We start from the raw sequence: 24,551 nt of genomic DNA, 5'->3' as shown, positions 1-24,551 counted from the left end.
CCACACAAGTGAGCAAGATCCTGGCCTTGGAGAGACAGGAGGAATTGTCCCCACAGCAGCAGAGAAACACTGCAGGGGTGAAGCAGACCCTGGGAGCCCAGCACACAAAATGAGTGATGACAGCAATAAAAACGACGTTAATTTTGGGGTAAAAAAAGCGTAAGAAAAAGTTGAGGCTAAAAATAGAAACCTGGGAAATCTGTGTGTCATTGTTTTGGAGGATTTGCAAGATGAATGGGTGAAGCTCTGTGGGTGACACAAAATCTGCAGCTCAGCACAGGGGGGTTGAGGGGAGGTGGGTGTTGGATATTCCTGCACTCAGAGCTGCTGACCCCTGCCTGGAATGGCCCAGGGCTGCTGAGCAACCAGCCAGCTCAACATCCTCTGCAAATAATGAGGAGAGTGGAATCACCACCCTGCCCAGCCAGAGCAGGCACACAACCAGGGCAGAAGTAATACCTTTAGCTAAAGCAGCCTTTAAAATAAATTCTTGCTCAAAACAGGCAAAGGCTGTTTTCTTTCATTTTTTTAAAATTCTTTTTTAGTGGGAAGGTAGAAAAAGGTAAAAATGCATAAGAAAAAGTTGAGGACATAAATAGAATACTTAGAAATCTGTGTGTCATTGTTTTGGAGGAATTTTAAGATGAATGGGTGAAGCTCTGTGGATGACACAAAATCTGCAGCTCAGCACGTTGTGGGGAGGTGGGTGTTGGATATTCCTGCACTCAGAGCTGCTGACCCCAGCCTTTGGCTCTAGGATGACCCAGGGCTCTGAGCAACCAGCCAGCTCAACACCCTCTGCACCCAATGAGGAGAGTGGAATTACCACCCTGCCCGGCCAGAGCAGACACACAACCAGGGCAGAAGTAATACCTTCAGCTAAAGCAGCCTTTAAAATAAATTCTTGCTCAAAACAGGCAAAGGGGGTTTCGTTAGCTGTGTTTTCTTTTATTTTTTTTTAATTCTTTTTTAGTGGGAAGGTAAAAGCTGCAGAGGCCTGTGTGTCTGTGGAGATGTTAATGCCAGGCTGGGCACTCAGCCAATGCATTAAGTGAAATCGAATTCCAGAAACCAGCTTTAATCAGCAGATTTTTAAGGTTAGAACGACTCTCTCCTCTGCAAGGCTTGCCAAGGTTAATTCTGTCCTGAGCAGGCTGAATTAATGGGCTGGACAGAGGAGAACATTTTTTTTCTTCATGATTCTCTTTTAAGTTTACAAAATCTCAAAGAGAAGAGAAAAGGCATTTTGGAGCAGTCTGAGGAGGAACAACACCTCAGCAGCTCATTGACTGCTGTGTGGAGAAAACATTGGCATCAGCCTGACCCCAGAGGAGCCCTGGGCAGCACCAGGCAAGGGACACCCGGCTGTGGGGATGCTGTGGGTGCCCATGGTGGTGACCTGTGGTGCCATCACCCATCAGGGAGGGTGTCCTTGTCCCTGGAGATGACCTGAAGGATGCTCTGAGCACAGATCATGTTGTGCCACCATGGGAATCCCTCCTGTGCAGCTCCCCAGGATGAGACCCCTACACTGCTGGGTACCTGGATACCCATGGTGGTGGCCCTTTGGTCCCATCACCCATCAGGGAATGTGTCCTTGTCCCTGGAGATGACACCGTGTGTGTCACCAACGATTCCCAGAGCACAGACCATGTCCTGGGATGAGACCCCCACACTGCTGGATACCCATGGTGGTGGCCCTGTGGTCCCATCACCCACCAAGCAGTGTGTCCTTGTCCCTGGAGATGACCCTGAAGGATGCCCTGAGCACACACCATGTCCTGCCATCATGGGGGTCCCTCCTGCACAGCTCCCCAGGATGAGACCCCCACACCTGCCCCACTGGAGGAACCAGCTCCAGGCACCTCCTGAACAGCCCCACACTGCTGCTGGAGGGCCTGGCCCTGCCAGCTCTGCTGCAGCTCATCCCTTTACAATTCCAGGGGTAATTAAAGAGGAAAAGCCTTCTCTGTGTGCAATTACAGCTGCCCGCCCTGCCATTTGTATGCAGTGCACATTTGGCATTACCAAACTTCTGAAAACTGGAGGGGGAGGAATATAAAATCAAATTATTAGTGGATTTTTTTTATCCTGAGCTCCTTAAAGTGATTGTGGCTTATTTAAAAATAATACAATAATGCTGAGGTGTTCTTTCTTAACAAGCATACCTTGGGAATGGAAATAAGAAAGCAGGAGAATCAAAAATTCAAGATAGGGTTGGACAGGCTTTGAAATTCTTCTCCCTGGTGAGTTCCACTAGTGGATATTTTAAAAACCCTAAAAACCGCCTAGATTTTGTTCAGATTTTCACACTGAATTCCCAATTCCCTTAATAAGAAGCTAAATCAATCTTTAGAGAACAAATCACGTAAGACCTATGGCTGTACATTATTAAAATATACTTGAGTAATTTTCTTGTGGTAAGGCTTCAGCTTTCAACACCCCAGGAGCCTTTGGACAGCAGGAGCAGGATCTGTGCAGGTTACTGGGGAAAGGACCCTGCCCTCTGCTCCTGGCTCCGTGGTGGGATTGGGAACGTGCTCAGCTCCCTGGGACATCCCCACGGTGCTGGGATCTCCCTCTCTTGGGATTTTTACCTGCTCAGAGTGACTTTGAGATACATTAGAAAGTTTTTCTTTCGTAGCTCAGTGGTTGAAGGAGGAGTTTGAACTCTTCAGTTCTCCGTCTTAAGGTTGTTTATCATATCTTATCTGTAAATTTTTCTCCTGTTCAGCTGAGGTCTGCTCAGCAGGACAGACAGAGGCACTCTGCCTGCCCCAGACAGTGTTATCTTTTTATCCTAAAAACTACATATGCAATAGTTACAATTACTTTCCAATACCTTTCATCTATGTTAGACAGTGAGCTTCTACTCTAAACCAATCTAAAAATGCCAACATCAAAGCAGAAGATGGAGGCCAATAAGAAGAAGGAGAAAGGCTGGACACGCTTAGATTCTTCTATCTTGCCCCTTGAACTTCTATACTAAAAACTCTAAAAAATCTATTTTTCACTTTGTGATAAATTCACCATCATTTTATTTAAACTTTTGTGGCTTGTAGTTCTTCATATCAGGTTGGTAATTGTTTTTTCCAAGGGCTAAATCAAAGGCTCAGGGGTCTTGGGCTCTGTGCCAAGGTCTCTGAGCCTCCTGGGCAGGGGCTGGAGTCCTCCAGGGCAGCCAGAGGAATTTACTGGGTTCCCACATCCCTCTGTAATCACTGATCATTCCAGAGCTTCCTCCCACTCTCCATCAGGGAGCAGCAGCACTGCTGCCATGGATCAAACCTCCATGGAAAGCCATGAGAGGGGTTGGCTTTGTTCCTCTCACCACCCTGGTGACAGGGTACAGTCTCCTGAAGCAGAGGCTGTATCTGAGCCCAACCATGCTCTGCTCTCACCTTGCCTGCTGTAACCAGCACACATACCCAGACTGTCTGTAACTCTTTGGTTTTGTCTTGTATTGTCATAATGCTAATTGTCCAAATTTTTATTACTCTAATTTTGTTACTATTTTTATAACCATTTTATTACTATTCAACTTTTAAAAATTTAAAAACAAGTGATTGGTGTTTTTCACAGAGGTGTGTCACAGACATCTTTTATGAAATTTTTTTTTCTTAGGATTTTTTCCTCCTGAGGAACTGAGAGGCCTCAGGAACAAAATGTAAACAATGATTATCTGTTGCTGTGGAATGCAACAGGTGCATCTTTGAGTGGTCTCAGGTGGTTGTTTCTAATTAATGGCAAATCACAGCCCAGCTGGCTCAGACTCTCTGTCTGAGACACAAGCTTCTGTTATGATTCTTTCTTTTTCTATTCTTAGCAAGCCTTCTGATGAAATATTTTCTTCTATTCTTTTAGTATAGTTTTAACATAATATATATCATAAAATAATAAATCAGCCTTCTGAAACATGGAGTCAGATCCTCATCTCTTCCCTCATCCTCAGACCCCTGTGAACACAGCCACAGAGACAACAGGAGATTCTCAACATTGCCCCATCCAGACTGGCCCCAGTTCAGCTTTTTAAAGCAGCAAACAGGGAGGGGAAACCACGTCTGAACCCTGGGGAATCCCCAGGGCCACAAGGCTGCCATCAGAGCTCTTATTTTGACTTAAGGACTGTCATAATATAGGAATGCATCCAAAATTTCCCATTACTGTTGCAAATCAAAACCAAAACGCTGCTAACCGTGTTTTCTCACTCATCATCTCAGAGAAACACAGATATTAGACAGGTTTGGATTTTCCTCTGACGTTCATAAATAGTAACTTTGATTCAGCAAAGCACAAAGCCACGTGCTCAGATCTCAGCCTGGGCTGAGACACGCTGCTGGCAAGGCTCGCCTTTTATCGATGTCAACAGAATTTAAGCAATTGCTCACACTTTGCCAGGTTGGGCAAGGAGTGCCTGGTACTGACAGCAGATCCCAAAAACATTCTTAACGTTTCCAGGCAGCTGCAAAACCCAGCGAAGCTGAGCCTTCACTTTCCAGCTGTGGCATCAGAGCTCAGCTCTGTGCAGCCCTGGGCTCAGCCTGGTGCAGGCATTTTGGGTTTAATCCTGTCAGTTCTTCTCCTGACACATCTCAAACCCCCTCATATGCCCTCAAAGCCACTGGTAACAGCTCCGAGATTTGAGCCCAGGGCTCTCCTGTGGTGGTTAATCAAGGGAGGAGAGGTTACACATGGCAGGACATCGTCACTTCTGGTGGCTTTTGTTAACAAATATTGTTCTGTTTACCTCGGGATTCGTTAGAAAGCAATTTTTGAAATGTTCAATATTTAATGAAATATTTAAATGTTTAATGGGTTCTTTTTCAAACCCTGTGTGGGTTGTGGGGTTCTGAAGTCTCTGCAAGGATTGCAAGGGTTTAAGTTTCTCGCTGTTGGAAATGAATCCTCTAATGACATTGGCTTAATGACAGAAATCAGCATACAGGGGGACTGATGCTTCCACAGGCAGCAACACCCATTGCCCAGCCCACTGCAGGATCATTGCTATGCATCCCCACACCCCCACTGCAGTGCCTGCCTCTTCATAAATGCATATTTCTTTATTAATACAGGGATACTTTAATCTTAGCCTAATTTTACCTTTAGGGAAGCTCTATCCCGAGGCTGCCAGGAGCTCAGACCCTCCAGATGCAGTGGTGTGATTTGTATTCAAAGCAGCAGGTCTATCTGTCAACATGTTTGTCTCCCTTCTCTGCCAGCTCTTATTTATAATCCCATTCAGATTAATGAATGACAGTAGTTCTCATCACAAGAAATTTGATTAATCAATTTAAGTGCTTAATCACCCTGGCCTGGGTGAAAAGCGCACTGGAGAGATGCTGCCTGGATAGGGGCAAAGTTGTGAGATGTAGGAGGAAAACATCCTCACTTTCCCTCATGAGCAGCTCGAGCCAGGAATGTGCACTGGATCCTTGAAGCTTTCCAAGAGCTCAGAATTTTCCTAGGGCCAGCAGTCATGGCCAATTAGTAATGAAATATCCACCTCCTCATCTGACACAAAAGGCTTCCTACTACTCACCTCACTCCCTGCTACCCATGTTGCTCAAACTGAACCCAAAAAGTGTCAATCATAAAACCCCCTGCAGGGTGCTGATGAGGATAACACACCTGGTTATCCTGCAGCATCCCACTCCCCATTAGTGCTGCTCATTGTGCCTCAAAGACTCTCACAGCCTGCCTGTGTCACCAGCCTGAATGCTGCAGAATAATCTCCAGGGTTTTCTGGAGACCTGGGAGGTGTTTCAGGTGAGGAGGAGGAGTAAGGCTGAGCAGAAATCACTGATTTGTAGGACAGAGGCCACACAGTGTGAGCACTACCTGTAGCTGCTCTTGCAGATACTGTGAATGACATGATAAACCCCAAAAAAACCCTGTAACACAGCTCCAAACAGGCTGTGCTCAACCAGGTGTGCAGGATATGGGAATTCCCATTGGGAAGGATTCCCACATTCACCTACACTAACTAAACTCAAAGGGACTCATCTCAGAAGGAGGTGACCCATTTGGAGCTGGGTACAAACAGGGCAGCACAAGAGCATCTGATGACACCTGCGTGCAAGGGATCACTGAGAGAAGATATCTGATGATACCTGGGTGCAAAGGATCACTGAGAGCAGATCTGGGTTGTTGGGAAGGATGAAAGTTTGACAAGAAAGACTCACAGATATCTATGTTTAGCAGAAAGATTTTTATATGTAGAGTCTGATGAAGGAATAGAGATGGAATCAAGTTTTTATATAGAAGAAAAGAATTGCTGAGCCAGTCTTACTAGATAACTAATATGTTAGTTAGAAGGAGTTTTTATGGCTCAGAGCAAAGGATAAACCCACCTCAAGCAAGAAGATGTTTTTACCAAGCAGAAAGACAGCAAAGGCAAACAGGGCAGCAAATGTGGCAAGTAGATAAAAGGTCTCAGAATTTTCCACTGCAAGAAAACTGAAAAACAACTTCTAGCTTAAACTGTAATGCACTAACTTTTAGTGACTGGAGAATAGTAACATGAATATGGTAATTACAGTAATTATGACAGGCTGTAGGTAAAAGTAAAGGTATAGATTGGTTCTTCTGTATTAAGATGCTCAGCAAAGAAAAGTATATAATGCATTGGAACCAAAACCAAAGAGTCTCCAGGCCTGCCTGCAGCTGGAGCTGACAGCTGTGGGCACAGCTCTGTCACCCACGACCCTGAACTGCTCTAACATCTTGGATACAATAAACTGCATTTTGAAGAGCCCCTGGAGTCCCACATCCCTCATTCAGGCTCTTATTCTGGGTGACACATGCTCCACATGACAGCCAGGCTCCCATACTTTCAGGTGAGGGAAAAGCATTCCCAACATCCCTGATGTGAATTATTAGGAAGAAAAGTTGTACAAGAGATTCTTCTGACTCCACAGGCCTGTGTTCCACACCAACACTGCCCAGGTGGGATACAAAACCCACAGGACAGGAATTTCCTGGATGCCTAAACACCATCAACCCCCAGAGTCTCCTCAGCCTGTGCCACCCCACACCACCCTGTGCAGGAGCTTCCTGATTGTCACCACACGGTGAGAACTGTGAGCTGCAAAATCATGGAGTGTATTAATGTCACACTGAAATATGACACAATACACAGAAGTATTTTATATTTATTCTCTTTTAGAAATGTTAGAAAGACAATATAATGAGAGCACTGCAAACAAGTCAAGCGTTTTCCTCCTAATCTGGCAATAAAAATGTCAAAGAAATGCCTAAAATCCTAATAGGAGAACAAAAAATAATGGGGTGGGCTATAACAAGGATTTAGCTGCAACTTTACTTGAAGGCTTTAATCATGTCTCCTACAACATCAATGGAAAATCAGATACAAAGCTGCATGAACCATTAATGTCTGTGCTGGTTGCCTCAGCTTATTGGGGGGCTGAGACTGAACAGATCAGGCAGAGGTTAATGAAGACAGGTTGGGGTTAAAATACCTTTACATCTGGGGAAACTTTGCACAAAAGAAGGATTACTGAGCTGGTCTTGGTGGAAACTTGACTGGGGTAGGAAAGGCTGTGTCAAGAGCAGCAGCACATCTCCAGCCCAGCTGCCTCCACCGCAGCCATCATGGGCAGACTGCACTCAAGTGGGAAACCTGGTTATTATCTGTCTGATTCTCTTTTTTGGGAAAGAAAAAAGACCATCACAGCATGGGGGAACCAGACAAAATGTGACAGTGCCCTGGAGAAATGGTATTTATGGTATTTTTGCAGACACTCTGTAGAAACAAGCCACATCTGGAACAGGGCAGGGCATGAGCAGATCATGTGAGGGATGTTTGTCTGACATGTTCACTGTCTGTCTGACATAGCCAAATCAGGACAAGTCTAACAAATCCAACTTATAGGAAATATATAAATATCTAAGAGAACTTTGGGCAGCTATTAATTATACATGCAGTTTTATCTTGGATTAATTTTGTGCTGGAATGGACAAGAAGCCTTCGCTGGGATCTTTTTTTGGCAGCCTCCCTTGGGCAACATCAGCCTTGGAGTTATCTGCAGACATCCCACACTGCAAAGGGCTCTGCTTCTGGGTCCTGTTCTCTTTACTCCACTTGTTCACAGTAAATGCTCAATGACCAACACGTGTCTATCCCTGACTTCTTTGCAAAGGTGGCACAGTGCCACTGAAGCTCTGAAGCTTCCCTTCCCATTTCAGGAAGCCATTTAAGGTTTTCAGTAGCTCCTGAATTCTGATAATTGAATCCAAGCGCATAAAAAACTCAGAAGGACCTGACTTTCAAACCTCCTTCCAGAGAATCCCTTTATTAAAAAGCATTTACACAACATAAACCAAATTATTATGTATGCCAATACTAAATCTTCCCATTCTGATTTAAAATCCCTACAGCCCCACAGGCAATGGCAGGAGCTACAGGAAGCATTTAAGAATGTCTTTCTGGACAAGTTGTTGTAGAAATACTAAGTTTATACAGCTTACAACCAACTTATCAATATTTCATTTCTGTCTCAAAAACCCAAACAGAAAAGCAGCAATTTCTCAAGACTAGGGCACCAAAATTTACTGAAGTTCACCACCAGCAAAGAGCTGAGTGTTTCTGATGTTCAATAAACAGTGAAAAGGTCAACGTTTTACTTGCATTAATTTTTTATCAGAGAAGGGAAAGCGCATTTTCATGACAGATAATGAACATTGGAAGGGGTCTGCTATGGTAAGATACACAAAATGGGGGTACTCTCCATATGAAGTGTCTGAACCTCAGAGCCCTTCCTGGTGCCTACCTGAGGTGACAATATCACTGGGATTTATCTGAAGTGACTTTATCACTGGGAATTTGCCTTCTGAATAGCCCTGCAGGGCTGTTTAACTGTTATGTCACTTGGACAGCTGAGAAAGGAAAATACAACCCTAAATACAAAAACTAATATCTCCCATATGCCCTGAGACATTCTGGAGGGTAAAAACAGAAGGCAAGCTAAGAGCAAATTTTCTTCTTGTAAAATAATGGTGATTTCTATTCAAAGTGTAGCTATCCATTGCCAATGAGTTATTTCATTCTTTCAGGATGGGACTAGTAGGCAGTGGCATCATGGACCCTGGGTCTGGAGCATCCCACTCCTCCTTCCTTTGGGTCACTCTGCCTGGGGCTGTCCCTGCACTCCTGTGAGTGGACTGTCCTCCAAGAAACACCTGGGGTCCTGCCAGGTACAGAACACCAGCCAGGCCCTGGGACCCTGGAGCTCCCCAGACACCTCTGTGAAGGTGCAGCCCTTGGGATGTCACTGCCACTTCTCCTGCACACAAACTGACCCACAGGGATTGACTTTCACTGTAACTGACCTGGCACCAGCACCTAATAACAGACCTGGGGGGCTGTGATGATTAATTAGATGCAAGGCTTCACACTAATGAATCTTAATGGGATCTCACACATTCCCCTCCAACCTTTTGTACTCTTTAGCTAAGAAGCCGAAAATGCTCACAAAGGACATGAGTGGAATTGCAGGTTCTTTAGCAGGTCATGAGGGTTGAAAAGTCTCCCCCAAATGCATCACTGAGGTCACCCAGGCCTCACTGTGGGAGTGATGGTGGCATCAGGGCAGTGCTTGGCTCCAGCACAGCCTCCTCCAGCTGCAGGGTCTGCACAGAGAAGGGGACCTGGCAGTCACACAGCACTGACAAATGAAAGTCAAGTGATTAGAGCTGGTATGTTCAACAGTTTTGCTTCTAAAGTGCTTTCTGCATATTTTCTCAATAAAAGCAAGACAGCGCTGATGAGCTACATGACAAAACAGAACGCTGAATCATTTTTAGTACATCACCTCTTCTCATGCACAGGGAATCTTCTGTCTTCCCCATCACAGCCAATTAGAGCATTCACAACATTTCTTCAAGGCTGACAGTGATTAGAAAAGATCATGAGACTCGTAAGAGACAATTCCATGCTTTTTGTCATCAGGTCTGTTCTCTCCATCCTCCTGGTTTCCGGGTGTTTTACTGGCAATGGCACAGCAGAATTTTGCTCAACCCAAACAATTTTTTCCTTGACTGCAAGTACAAAGTGCAGCTTTGCTGATGTCAACAGAAAAGATGGTTTTCCTTCAAAACAGCAGGAGTGTGTTTGGGGTATGGAACAGCAGCTCTGAGCCCTGTCCCCTGCTCCTGTAGCAAACAGCATCCTGGAAACCCTCTGTCCTTCTGCAGAGAAGGACACAGCTGGCTCAGGAAAGAGAATGGTGCTGAGCAGGAACTGAAATGTCATTTGAACATGAAATGACTATTTCAGCTTTTTTCAAGACTGACATGGTGAAATGCCATCCCTTGAAAGGAGTCCCTTCTTACAAAACTTGGACCCATACATGGAAAGTTGAAACACTTTTTGAAATGTTCACTGGCTGAATCCAGCTCAAAAGGAGATCAGTGCTCTCATGGGTAACTCACAGTGTCCAGAGGTTCACAGAGCTGACAAATCACAAGAAGATTCACGGTGGCACATGCCAATTTAAACAGTGTTTGTTTCGTTTTTGTAAGCAGAAGCTTTTCTGCATTTGGGAGAAAGGTGCAGACAGACACCCGTGTGCTCGTTCACTGCCAAGAGAAAATGCTTTGCTGAGGCTGAGCACTGGCTGCAGCACAAAACTGAACAGCAAGATTTTCTCTTGTCACTGAAACCAAGTTGAAGATTCAAGGAAAAGCAGAAGAAAACAGAAAATTCTAGGCTGCTTCCTTCCCAACCTCCCACTGACACCACAAAACTGTCATTAGAAATGAGTCCCACGGGCAGGCAGAAATCTGTTCCCTCGGCCACACAATCCATCATCTCCATCCAATACGCTGCCTGTAGGTTTACAAATCACAAGGAATTTACCAAGTGGCTTTCATAAGGAAAAGTGGACAATAAATCATCATCACACCGAAGCCACTCATGTAACACACAGCTTCATTTTCATGCCAAATTTCATAATTGGTAGCTGTAAAAAAACACAAACGCTTCAAAACTTCCTTATCCGAGCAGTCTTCAAAAATAATGATACAGTATTGAGGATGGACATTAAATTATTCACCTACTCCTTCTTTTCTAATTCCATGCTAACCTGAAAGGGTAGGAATATAGTCCTTACCAGAGCCAAGGCTGCACTTTGTCCCAAAGAGCTTTTGAAAACAACTGGTTTTACCTGCATTGAGCTCTGGGGTCTGAAGGACAGGGACAGTCCCTCTGGGATTCCTGCCACTGCTGTGCAGTGGCTGCAGCACCTCCTCAAACTTTTGATAAATCCTCCCCTGAAATGGCAATTAACACCTTTTGCAGGTCACTCCACAAGATTAATTTTCCAAGCACAGATTAATGAAAACGCAGACAGAAGTGTTTAGAAAATATTTTCCCTATTAATCTTCATCAGCAGCAGATTACCAGCAGGGCGGATAATGAAGACATCGGCTCGTTAAGGTGAGAGCAGGCAGGGAGAAGGACAGGGCTGCTCTCCCAAGCACCATCAGCAGCTCTGTCACCACCATGGCGACAACCACTACTTCTGGTTGAAAGTTTACCCTTAAAGCTGGGAGGCTCCTTTTTGACAGAATTTTTCTAAGCCACACACAGATCTCAAAGGGATGTTTAACTGAATTGGATAAAGAGCCTGAAACAAATACAAAGGCAATCCTGCAGAGGAAACCTGCCCCTGAAAGGAGCCCATGGTCACTGCAGAACTCATGGATGATGGCTCTGTAAAGAAGACTGAAGCTGTAATTTTTGACTCCCAGAATCCCTGTATTTCCCCAAATTACCAGGGTATATTCCATGTTTCTTTCTCTAACAACTGCGTCTCACGCAGTTCAAGCAAACAAGAGTTTCTTTCCTCATTTAATTTCCTTTTCCAGCATTAACCCTCTTTCAAATTAAAAAATGCTCTTCTGCCCTTATTTTTCCAAGCTCATCGCTGGCAGCATTGCATTTTGATGCAGTTTGGTTTGGGTTTAGAAAGAGCAAATGTGTTGGTTTAGGAACCTGGCAATGCTGCATTTTGATGCAGTCTGGTTTGGGTTTATGGTGTTGGTTTAGGAACCTGGCAATGTTGCATTTTGATGCAGACTAGCTGAGAGCCTGGTTTGGGTTTAGAAAGAGCAAATGTGTGGGTTTAGGAACCTTGCCTGGGGTAAGGAAGCACGCTCCTGCCTGCTCACTACAGAATCAATCAAAGCCGCACTTAATGGAAGGACAGGAAGGCAGTGGGAGGAGAAGCTGAAACCACATCCCGTCCTTTGTCAGCAGCACAAAGCTGCACTCCCTACCCTTCAAAACTCCTTGCAGGCGGGTGGGAAGCACTGCGGGTGCTTCCTCCCGGCAGCTCACTCATCCTCCTCCTCCTCTGCACCCGCACAGCCTTCGGACCAGCACCGAGGGCTCGTGCCAGCTCCGAGCTGAAATAAACACGACAGCTGAATGTAGTGCTAGCAAAGGTGACCTTCAAAGCTTGCTGGTGTTTAAATTCAGTGTGCACCCCTCAGGAATTAGCCATTACCTGGTTAACGTGAGGGATGCCGCTCCAGCATGCCGGAGTGCGCTTTATAATGTGAAAATATCGTCGCTCTCTGTCAAGGTTGGCTTGCAAGTTGAGTTTGTAATAAAAAGGTGTCTCTCTAATGACGTCAAGGAAAAGAGAGGGATGGACTCAGGCTAAAGTGGATTGTGACTGTCAAGACACCAACTCACCTCTTCCTTGCAGAGCAGGGGAACCCAGTGAGGATAAAGTTTAATGCTACCCTGTTTAACGATATTTTCACTGCAACCGAACTGTAAAATTAACTGAGAACTAACATTAAAAAAGGACTTTTATTTTATGCTGATCATTAAGTAAGGAGGTTTCACACTTGAGATCTGTTATATTAAAGGGGGCTGAAATTGCTTGTATCAATTACTTTATTCTAAGTGGACAGACTTCTTACGAAATACTGAAACTGTTTTGTGACTATAGAGGAGAAAGCAGCCAAATCCTGGGTGGGAAGGGATCTCTCACCTCCCTGTGTGTCAGGGGAGCTGCTTCAGACTCCAGGTTTGGCACATGGCATTTGGTGGACCAGGGGCCTCATTTTCTGCTACTGAAACAATCTTCTTCAGGTTCTACTACCTAAAGTAAATGAAGGTGCACTCCACAGGAGCCTGGTAACTTTGCTGTTTACCTTGTCAGTAAATACATCTACGAGTGAGGTTTAAAAAATAACAAACTGAGGAGCTCAGAGGAACGCTCCTCAGCATCACCCAGACACTGAATGAGTGGACATACACACAGAAGGAATGAAAAAACTGTTTAAGCAGAAAAGCAGCAAGAGCATGAGCAACTGGGAAGATGCATAGCCTTAAGTGAGTTCTGCACCAAACTGGCTGCTCCAGCAAGCAGGAGTGAAACACAGCCCCTAAAAACTGATGCACTCCTCTAATGATCTCACTGTGGCACCTCTGATACAGCTCAGTGCCACTACAGGTATGCAATTAATTACAGACCAGGTGTAATGCACTTTGCAAATGGAAATTCTATTAATATGTGATTATTAGTTCCACAAAAACTTAATTATTAATTCCATTACTATTGTCACCAAAGGCACAAATGCAGTTTGAAATGTAAAACTCCCCTCAGGTAACTTTAAGGCACACAAAAAATGCTGCAAGGAAACAAGGTATTTGGAGGATCGTCAGGCCACTAAAACTTTCCAAGCACAATGCAGCCCACCCAAAGACCTGTGCTTGCACAAGGGCACAGGCAGCTTCAGGAAAGTGCTTCTTTCTGCAGGTTGTGTGTTTTGTTGTGATCATCCTCATCATCCTCTTTTCTCCTAACATCCAAAAAGAGGCATTTTCAGGTGCTGACTTGGCAAGATCAGGCTTGCCAGTGAAGGATGGGTTATCCCCGTTTATACAACTGCTCAGTGTTTATTTCAACACGAGCCAAAGCTCAGCTGTGTGAGGGGGACGAGCACATGGCAGTGCCAGCCATCCAGCTCTGCTGCTGGCACCCACGAGCAGAACTGCTCTTTGTCATACACCCACAGCCAGGGAGGCTCCACGAAGCCAAGCCCTAAATTTAGAAGTCATCATCCCAAAGCTGTACGTGAAACGATTCATCATGATGACAGCAGCAGCATGTGAAATGGAGTCCTTTGGAGAATAATGCAAACAGGTATTTGCACCTCAAGTAACATTTCAGCCCATCCTAACACATAACAAAAATTGAATTATATTCTGAAGAGGAGGGAAAAGAGAAATACAGTGAGAAGGAAAAGGACCTTTCCTGCCCAGAGTGGTGCTTGGAATCTCATGAGTACATAACCTGCTGCTTCACAATGGGTGGGGCTTTTCCAGGGTCCTATAATGCCTCTGCCACAAGGCTTAACCTCAAATAACATTTCAGCCCATCCTAACGCATAACAAAAATTGAATTATATTCTGAAGAGAAGGAAAAAAAGAAACATAGTAAGAAGAAAAAGGACCCTTCCTGCCCAGAGAGGCCCTGCTGTGTTGTTCAGCAGCTCCTGAGTATTGAGCCCAGCACTCCCATGTGTGAACACCATGGGCATCCTCTGTGCCATCCCCCTGCCTCTGTCATTATCTGCCCTGCAGCTGGCACCTGACTGGGACAGAGACTCAAAACTCCAACACAAGCAGGGACAGTCTTCAGTGTGCATTTACCTGCAGCCACTCTTGCTCTGGTCATTCCTGTGCCAATGCCAGCCCTCATTTTTACATGATTTTCACCTCCCTACTTTATTTCTTTGACATTTGTAGATGGAACAATTCCATCACTTCCCAGCCCTGGTTTTGCCAGATTAAACAAGCTTTTTATTTCTCCTCATAAAACAGCCCATTTTCCTGATCTGACCTGTCGTTTTCTGTTCTGCTCTGCACCAGTGTCCCCTGAACACTGCACTCCTCCATTGTACACAGAGTTGTAAATGACACAGCACCACCTTGCTCATGGCCCCATTGTGCCCCACTGCTGCTGTCATTCCCTCTCTGAAGCACCCAAAGGACTGCACATGCCATAAGAGCCATTAGCACACGCTGTCTGAGGTTAAGGAACTCCCAATAACACTCAACAGTGTGTGCAAGCCACCCTAAATTGACTGATGAGAGATCAATTTTAGCTGGAAAGATCCTCCAGTGTGCAAAATGTTGGTAAACACAGGAAATTTAACTGAGCATGGCCTTAGCAAGCAGGACATCCCCAGGCTGGGCAAAGGGAAATTAGAACATACCTCTAAGAAAAAAAGGGATGTAAAAGCTAATCTCTCATTGCTGTATTCCCAGTCACAAGCTACGTGTTCATTATCTTCCATTAACATATTGTGTCCTCTTCCTTAACTAATAAAACATTTATCTCCAAGGAAATTTTGTAGAAAAGACTGAATTTGCATTCACATAATAGACATGTCAAAATATAAGATGCAAAGACTTGGTATTCCAACTAAGAGTGTTATACATGATTTGTGTTAGTTTCCCTAAATTCCAGAACAACTCCAGTGAATCCCATCCCTGCCAGTGGCACTGTAGGATCTGACTGCAGATCTGCTGCATTTACTGAGGGGACAACACTGAGCAGGAACTGCCCATTTGGGCTGCACAGGTTTTGGGGCAATCACTCCCATAATCTAAATGCAGCTGCTTAATTATGCAATTCACAAAGGAAAAGCCAGGTGACAGTGAAGCACTAGGTGGGATAAAATCTGAAAAATGAATAGTAGGGAATTCATGTTTCCCAAGGAGGAGGGAAGGTCTGGGGACAGGAGCTGGAGCACTGGTGCAGCTGGCTGCCCCACAGCACTGCATTAACCACCAGTGCAAAGGCTCTGTGCATGAGAGAGGCTCAAAGGAGAGGAATCTCTGCAGATCATGATCTGCCTCAAAGGCTTTCTGTCAGAGCCAGAACAACCTGGAGTGCTAAAGGTGAACTTCACTTACACATCTGCTGTGCATTTTGCTGCAGACTGTGACGAAAACTTATTCCCCTGCCAACAGCAAAGTCTACCATGATTTTTTTCTTTTTAAACTATTTTTGAAAGCCCACTTAGAAAGCAGATGTGCTCCAGGGGACAGAGAAAGCAGCGCCAAATGCAACACTGGGAGGCAGAGCTCAGGATACTGACATTATAAAACCCAGGCAGCAATGGGAAATAGTGTTTTTACAAAGGTTACAAACAGGAATGCAAGGTTTAAGGGCAGTTTTCCAGATGCTGCTCAGCAATATGGTATTGTGCATTCCCTCCTTTCCTACCAGTGAGGCAAGGAGAGCCACGCTGAGCAGAGCTGTGATGCTCCCTGGCCACACTGGTCAGTGTCCTGTCACCAAGAGCAGGCACACCCTTCCCTTCCTGGGAAACAACCTCCCAGGTGACAATTCCCCAGCACGAGAAGCATCATCCCAGCTCCACAGCTGAGCCATTCCCCAGTACATCCCCCCCATACCAATGGCTCCTGCAGCTCAGCTGCTGTCGTCTCTGCATCCATAAATCAACTTTATGGAATGCACCAATTCAGGAGCAGTGCAATAAAATACACCTGTATTATTGGAATATCAACTGTGTTTGCAAAGAAACAAGTTGGTTTTTTTCTACCTCCCCCAGTATCTGCAGAGCTGAGCACAGAACAGGACAGAGGTGAGGGAGAAGTTGTTCACAGCATCCTGAGGATCAGCACTGAGGGGGTCAAACTCTGCACAAGCCATGGTAAAATCCTGGAAAACAGAGGCTTCTCACATCCATATTTTAAAAATAAAAAAACCAAACTATTTCAAGTAGTCAGGCAAACATCACCCAGATGGCAAGTTTGCTGTATCCTTGCTGAAAAATACTATGCAGCCAACAAACCCATATGGCCAACCAGAGGAGCCACATAAAGATAATGATACGCCTATACAGGCAAAATGTTAATGAATTAGGCCCAAAGTACATAAAAATCTGCTACCTGGTCCATTACACCTGCTTATGAAATCAGTGCTTGTATTTATTTTAACATTGAGTAGTTCATAAACAGGGGATGGGCAGGCAGGGTCAGTGCAAGGGTGCTGCCAAGAGGTCACCTCTGCTTCCCACACCCCAGCCTCTGCCCCCTCTCAGCTGGAAATGGGGGCTCACAGTCTTCAAATTCCCCTGAAGGGGAAAAGGGATAAGACATCCAAGCAGATGGTCTATAAATAAGATTCTGGAAAAATCTCTCCATGCCTGTGGATTTATCTCCTTTAAGAAGGTCAGCCCGTTCGCTGGAGGGTTATTAAGCTCTGTGCCACGTACGTGCAGGCAGTAAAGAGATGCAGAAAGGGCTGCATCACCTGAACCACTGACTCAAACAAATGCCAAACACTGACACCTCAAATGCTCTGCCATCATCACCACCTTCTCCATGGCTCTCATCCATGCAAGAGCCATTTCTGTTGTTTTCCAAGACAACACTGAGCTGAAAAAGACGTAGAAGGAGATAAGAGCATGATTCTTCTGTATTAGGATGGCACCCTTGCCCAGGATTCTTCTCCTGGGAAGCTGAGAAGCCTCAGAGAAAAAGGAAAACAATATTATCTCATTTGCTTCTCCTGTGTTTTGCTGCTTTGGAATGTGGTTTGGAGATTGTTTGTCCAACATGTGAATTGTTTTGACTTATTGGCCAATCAGGCTCTGGAAGGAGTCACAAGTTTTAATTATTATCTTTTAGCCTTCTGTCTGCATCCTTCCTCTATTCTTTAGTATAGTTTAGTATAGCATTCTTTTATATAATATAATATCATAAAATAATAAATTAGCCTTCTAAGAACATGCAGTCAGATTCATCATTTCCTCCTCACGACGGGGGTCTCAGAAAATACCACATTAGGATTAATCAATTAAGTGGCCATTACATGAGGAACTGTCAGGATGCTCAACGGCCAACAAGATCTGTATTTATGCTCGGCTGCCTGGAATCTCCCACTGTGAAAAATGCGTATTTTATGAGTGGCTTTTCACAAATATTAAAATTAATATTATATGTGTTATGTTAGAAAGTGATGCTATATTAATTTTTTAAGTAGTGTGTTAAATATAGATTTAGGTTATAATATAATGTTAAAAAAGAAACTATGTATGTGAGATACTTTTTTAAGAAAGAAATGAGGTGCTCCCACCGAGACATCAGCCACAGGACACCTGAAACTTTCAGAGAAAGAGAATTCATTGCTCTCTTATCAGAAGAAAGGAACTTCTTCCTGCCTTGCTCAGCTCTGAAAGCACTGTCAGGATTCAGAGGAAGAAGCTGACACTGCCCAGACAGAATCCTGTGTTTGAATGGAATTTATGCATCATGGATGAGGTGTATGAATATGCAACAGGCTGTTCTTTTAAGGGTTAATCCTCTGTTAACGTAGGTCCTTTTTTGGGCTTGTGTTGCCCAGAAAGAGCTACCCAGACTGTCCCTAACTCTTTGTTTCTATTGTCTTGTATTGTCCTAATCCAAATTGTCTATATTACTATTTTATATATATACAATAGTATATATATACTATATTATATATTATATTATTATATATTATATTATAGTATCATATATTATTGTATATATACTATATATAATAGAATATATGATATTACTATTATATATTTGTTATATATATATTTATATTTTTAATGTGTATAATATAGTATATATTATATAATATAGTATGTATATTATATAATACTATACAATATTTTATGTATATAGTACTATAATATAGTATATATTATAGTACTTTTATGTATTATTTATTACTATTATGTATTAATTATATATTACTTTTTTAATAACCATTTTATTACTATTAAACTTCTAAAATTTTAAAAACAAGTGATTGTTGTTTTTCACACCCACCAACGACTGTATTATATATATTACTTATATATATTATTATTATAAATTATATATTACTATTACTATTTTTATAACCATTTTATTACTATTAAACTCTTAAAATTTTAAAAAACAAGCGAATGGGGTTTTTCACACCCACCAATGATTTACACACACCCCAGCTCTGAAAGGAGGGATGCTCCATGTGACAATCTCCTGGGAACGCCGGGGTTTTGGCCACCCCGGGGCTGTCTCGGCGGCGCTGCCACACGCAGGTCACGGCAGGGCGGTGACAAAAGGCCGGTGCCAGGCGGGCTGTGCGCGCCCTGCGGGCTCCGAGCGGAGCCAGCGCGGGTACCCAGCGTGGGCAGCGCCGCAGTGGTTGCCAAGGCAACCATGGGATGCAGGATTCCTTTCTCATCAGCGACACGGCTCAAGGATCCATTACGTTCCGCGGCGGGGTGAATAACAAACAGCAACGCCAACAAATCAATGAGACGAGCAGGGTTTTTTTAAGCCCTGCAAAATGCTTGTTTTCTTCTGTATTCCCTCGAGCCCGAGGCTCCCCATCCGAGTTAGAGCAAAGGGATTTCGAATTTGGCAAGAATCTAGGCAACAGATCCTCCTGAAGTGCAAATTGCCACAGTTCCACTGAAGTCAGCAGAGATATGACAATTTACACCCACTTAGGTTCTGCCACTGGGTAATTAGCACATTGCAAATAACTGGAAACAGATTCCCAAATAAGAACACTCTTAAGCTTGAAGCAAGAATGTTTAAAGAAAAAAAAAAAAACTCTCCAGAGTTTTTTTCCAGGATTAAGGAAACTTGCAGGCTTCTCTGCTGGCTTCTTCTACTATATTACTGGATAAAGTACAAAATTGTCACTCTTTTTGCTCCCCTGATGAGCCAGGTTGAAACCACAGCTGTGTTATCAGCCTTGCTGTCCCTGACATATTTTGCTGACACGTGTCCCACCAGGTCCAGCACAAATCCCCTTTCAGTACCAACTCTCCACACACCCCCAAGGACCCAGCATCCCAACCACTCATCCCAGTCATGCCCAGGTTTTGTCACCTGCCCCATTTTACAGACTTATTTCAAACACAGAGGCAACAATGCTCATGTTGATCATTTGCAGGCTGTAACAGGCAAGTTCTGTATAATTTCTCTCTTAGTCAATACCAAAAAAGGTCAAGCAGAATGAACCCTTCATTCTTTCACGGGCTGACTGGTCTAACATCAGTCCTGGGCAAGGAAGCGGAAAAATTGATATGAGATTCAATTAATAAGGAATTAAAGGATATTTTAATGCATTTAATGCTCACCAACTTGGTTTCATGGGAAATACCTCCTGTCAAGCAAACCTGATTTCATTCCTTCAGGAGGCTCAAATGCTGGTTGACAAAAGCCACATATTTGGAAGGCACTTAAAATTCTGTATGGCATTTGACTCTGTACCAAACAGCATTTGAATGTTAAAAACACACCCACATTTAATGGATTAAAAGCTGTCTAGCAGACAGATCTTGAAAGCAGTGGTCAGCTGGTAGCTGTAATTGAATTGTGAGCTTCAGGAGACAAGGGAAGGGATGACCCTGGAGGAGCTCAGGTTTGAAATGGAGCTCAGCCCACAGGTGCAGGCAGCTGTGGAACCCAGCTGCTGCTGTGTCAGCACTAAATAACAGCAGGGACACGTGGCTGGGGAAGGTTCCTGCAGAACAGCTGGACAGGGATAGCCACAGATCCCCTCCTTTGCCTGAGGAGCAACTGCCTGGCTCTGTCACACTGAGAACACCTCAAGTGGCACAGCAAGGATGTGTCCCTGTCCATATCCCTGTCCTTTCCCTGGGATACGGATTCTCCTTGCACCCATCCATCACACCTGAGCTGGTACCTCACAGCAGAAGGTGCACACCAGCCTCTGCCCTCACCCCCTGACCATGTGCAGGCACTGTACCCATTACCCACAGGTGAGCTCACTGGTGGGAGAGCTCTCAACAAGGCACAGACACCCAGCAGTGAGAGGTCACCTAGATCTGTTCCTTCTGCCACCAGCAGCATAAACTCAGGGATTCCTGAGAGCTGGAAAAGCAGCCCTGCCTGCAACTGCCCTGTGCCTGACCAACAGCCTGCCTTTCTTCTCACCAGCTTACTCTAAAGGCCAGGAGTGCTGAGTCAGAGAAATTTAATGTCATCTCTACACTTCCACAAGAAAGAAAGCCACAAAATGTCCCTGTGCTCACCTGCCAACAAGTCACTGACTGTCTCACCTGCATGAAGAACAGGAAGGAGGGAAGGAAGGGGTTATGTGGCCCCAAAGCACTATCACTGAGACAGGACAGGATCTCCCACCCACAGCCCTGTTCCTGTTCAGGCTGCCAGACTGCTCAGAAATCAAGCCTGCTTTAGCCATGGCAGCTGATAACTCACTGTCAGGAACTGTGGCTGTGAGGAACATTCCTGTTTTAACACCATCCAACAGGGAGTGGGAGCCTGTCTGACCAACAACTGCCTTTCCTCACAGCAGAACCATCCTTCCCGTGTCCCTCCTTGCAGCAGAGCTTCCCTTCCATCCCCTCCTCAGAGCAGAGCATCCCTCCCATGTCCCTCCTCACAGCCAGGCTCATTATTAGCCAGGGAAGCAGAGGATGTCCGATGGCAAGGGGGGAATAAATCATTGTTCCCAGCTAAATGGAGTAGCGCAGATCTGCTGGAAATGCTGCCTTTAGCAGCAGTGCAAATAATGGAGATTGCACGCGCCGGGGCCAAGGCAATGAGCCACCACACTATTGATGGGGCACTGGCACAGCTGCAGGAGATGTGGCTCACAGCTGGCTTGAACAAAGGCAGCCTTGCTGCTCAGAGCTGAGGATTAATTCTGCTCCTCACCACGCTCAGGTTATCCCAGCCAGACCCCAGAGAAGCTGAAGGACAAGCAGCTCTTGCTGGTGTCTCCCCCTCAGCCACTCCTGTGCATGGAGGGAGGATTACAGAATGCATTATATTCACAGAAATGCATTCTGTATTTAATCTGGGGGAATTATCCACTTGCAGACATGAAACAGAACAATTACCATACTGGATCCATCCCTGTTCGGCCTCAGTTCCTGTTCCTGACACCACCAAAGGACTTTGCACAAGGCACGAGGAACACCTGAAGGCATTATCCAAAATCCTAAACAACCTTCCACACTGTAGCTATTCTGCTGGCAGAGAGAATGAGATCTACGAGAAACATGATTTATCTACACAATTATAATTTACATTTTAATGAATGATGCTGCAACAAACACACCAGTGTATCTCATCTCTAGCATCTAATTCTGTTGATGCCACTCAACATGTTCCACTGTTCACCATTTTTACTTGAAATTCCTGGCACTGCTGGCTGTGTAACCTCTTTATTCCACTCCCCATCTGCATTCTTGCCCAAATCACAAAAAGGAAAGCACCCAAGCAGTTGACAGCCACTTCCCAGTGGGAACCACAATGGGGGCAGTGAGAAGGGAATTCCCAGAAAGCCATTCTGATATAATTCCCAGAAAGTCATGCATTCAGGAACGGGACAGAAGACCTGAAGGAACCCAGGGAGAGACTTACAGGCTTCATTCTGTGCAGGAGTTTTCAGAAAGTGCATAACAACATATTAGAGTATAAAGATGAAAGGCCTATAAATCTGTACAAGAAAGCCCAGAATCTCTACAAAAGAAATACAGTGAAAAACAAAATTACAGATGAAAACTAGGCATCAGCTGTGACAGGGCTTGCTCAAGTCAGAAAAAACAGCCAGGATGTCAAACCAGTGCAATAACTCACTCTTTGGGTTTACTTTTTTAGCCAAAGAACTGCAGCTTCTCATTGATTTTTTCAGCATATTTAAAAATAGATTAGTACATTACTGCAACTGTGGTGGGGTTTTTTAAACAGATGAAGCAAAATAGCATTACAGATACTCCAAGCCTTCGAAATTTTTAAAAATGGGACTTGTTAAGTAGTTGTATGCATTAGTAGATAATTTTCTACAAAACAGAAAATCAAAGAGGCTTTTCCATTAAAAGCATCTCTGCCTTGATCCCACCTGCTCTGCACTGGAGCCTTTTATTCCACTCTCTGTGTGTGTCTGCCCTTACAGAGATCCTGGAACCCTTGGGTTCAACTGAGCCTTATTACATTTTAAAGCCTTTGGATGGCAGCAGCAAAGTGTTCTGCACTATAAACCAGAACACAGCTGAGCTTTGATGGGTATGCTGCTTCTTTCTACCCCACAAAACACTTTCTAAATGCTATTAAAATTTAGCATACGCCATAATAACCAGGCTGCCTTTTTTTTCCACATTTAAGTCAATTGACTTTCAAGTTTTATCTTTCCACATACTTTGAATCAAATAAAGTTGTTTCTGCAGCTCAGGAGGAGGAGGATGTGGCTAATCTTGACGAGCAGCAGTTCCATGAGAAAAATTCTGGGTAACCAAATAAAACTGCCAGTGGCGACAAAGTAGAAAAGTTCTACATTTTGTGTCTTTTGCAGCTATTAGATTACTCCAGAGGGACAGGGAATGCAGAGCACTCCTGTCAGAGTATTCTCAGGGGAGGGAGAGCAGGAGGATGCAGGCAAAGGTCACTTTTCACATAAACTGGAGGGGCACTGATGCGAGGCTGGGACCAAACATAACTCCTGGAAACACAAACCCTGGTGCAGGAAGGGAAGGGAACAGACAAACAGTGGGGTCAGGGACCCCTGTCCCACCCAGAGGGACCCCAACTCCCACTTCTCCAGGAGAGCTGAGCACAGCCCTCAAACACTTTTATATTTATATTTAACCACACTGTGCTGCCCAAAAGGCAAATCATTCTGAAGGAATGTCACTCAGGGAAGACTCTCCAACTGGAGCTATTGGGCTCTGTCTCTAACATACAAATATAATTACAACCATCAGCCTGTGCTAACGAGTGGGAAGGGGAATGATTTGCATCCAAACTGCAGCCACGTCACAGCAGAAGATGCTTCTGAAACAGGACCAGCAAGGCACTGAGCTAGTAAATCCTTCCATTTAAAGTTTCAGATGATATGTAGGGAGTCATGCTAGAAACTCCTCCTTCCAGCTGAGTCAGGAGGCAGAGTCTAAATGAGCCAAATCTGAGTTATCTTCAAAATAATCAACATGGACAATGAAAAACAAAATCACCACCCACCACTGCCAGGAGCTGGGCACTGTCCCACAACCCATGTGGGTGGAAGCAGGATGTAGCTGAAAGCTGCAGAGAATAAACCATCAGATATTGGGACCAGGACTTATGTACAATGCAGGAAATTTACAGTAGGTAGAAAGAAGAAAACTCTTCCTCAGCTCAGGCAGAACATTACAGAAGCCTCGGTGGCAGGATGATTTATCGTGTGTCAGACGCACCTCCTGGCCCAGTGATGGAAGTTTCATCATTTGGAACACTGGAGGTTCTGCACAGCATTAGGGAACACACCCCAGGGCACAATCCACCTTTGGCTCCAGCAGCAGCAGGAATCACCTGATAGATTTTCCCTGCACTTGGCTTCTACGATTCAAGGCTTTGGATTACAAAGAAGTGAGGAAGGAAATGTTGCACAGATCACGTTTGATTATCATTTCCTTCAGCTGATGGCACTGGTGCCACAGAGGGGGGTGGGAGCAAACTTACAGCAGCCAGCAGCCCACTTACATCC

The 24,551-nt window shown here is 44.6% G+C and overlaps 1 protein-coding gene and 1 long non-coding RNA gene across 7 annotated transcripts in view; both read right to left on the bottom strand.

The window, feature by feature from the left end:
* The window catches only part of CAMTA1 (calmodulin binding transcription activator 1), a 244,299-nt gene that overhangs the window by 113,396 nt on the left and 106,352 nt on the right, over nucleotides 1-24,551 (bottom strand). The gene's annotated exons all lie outside the window — the stretch shown is intronic.
* LOC135456583 (uncharacterized) lies at nucleotides 8,325-13,074 on the bottom strand. Its single transcript, XR_010442576.1, has 4 exons — nucleotides 13,023-13,074; nucleotides 12,528-12,645; nucleotides 12,298-12,426; nucleotides 8,325-11,289 (listed from the first exon to the last, which is right to left on the bottom strand). It is a non-coding gene; the product is annotated as an uncharacterized LOC135456583 (long non-coding RNA).

This window comes from Zonotrichia leucophrys, chromosome 21, assembly GCF_028769735.1.
Source record: "Zonotrichia leucophrys gambelii isolate GWCS_2022_RI chromosome 21, RI_Zleu_2.0, whole genome shotgun sequence".
Taxonomy (NCBI): Eukaryota; Metazoa; Chordata; class Aves; order Passeriformes; family Passerellidae; genus Zonotrichia; species Zonotrichia leucophrys.
Note: the sequence above shows the minus strand (reverse complement) of the source record. Positions and strands in the feature narration are given on the sequence as shown.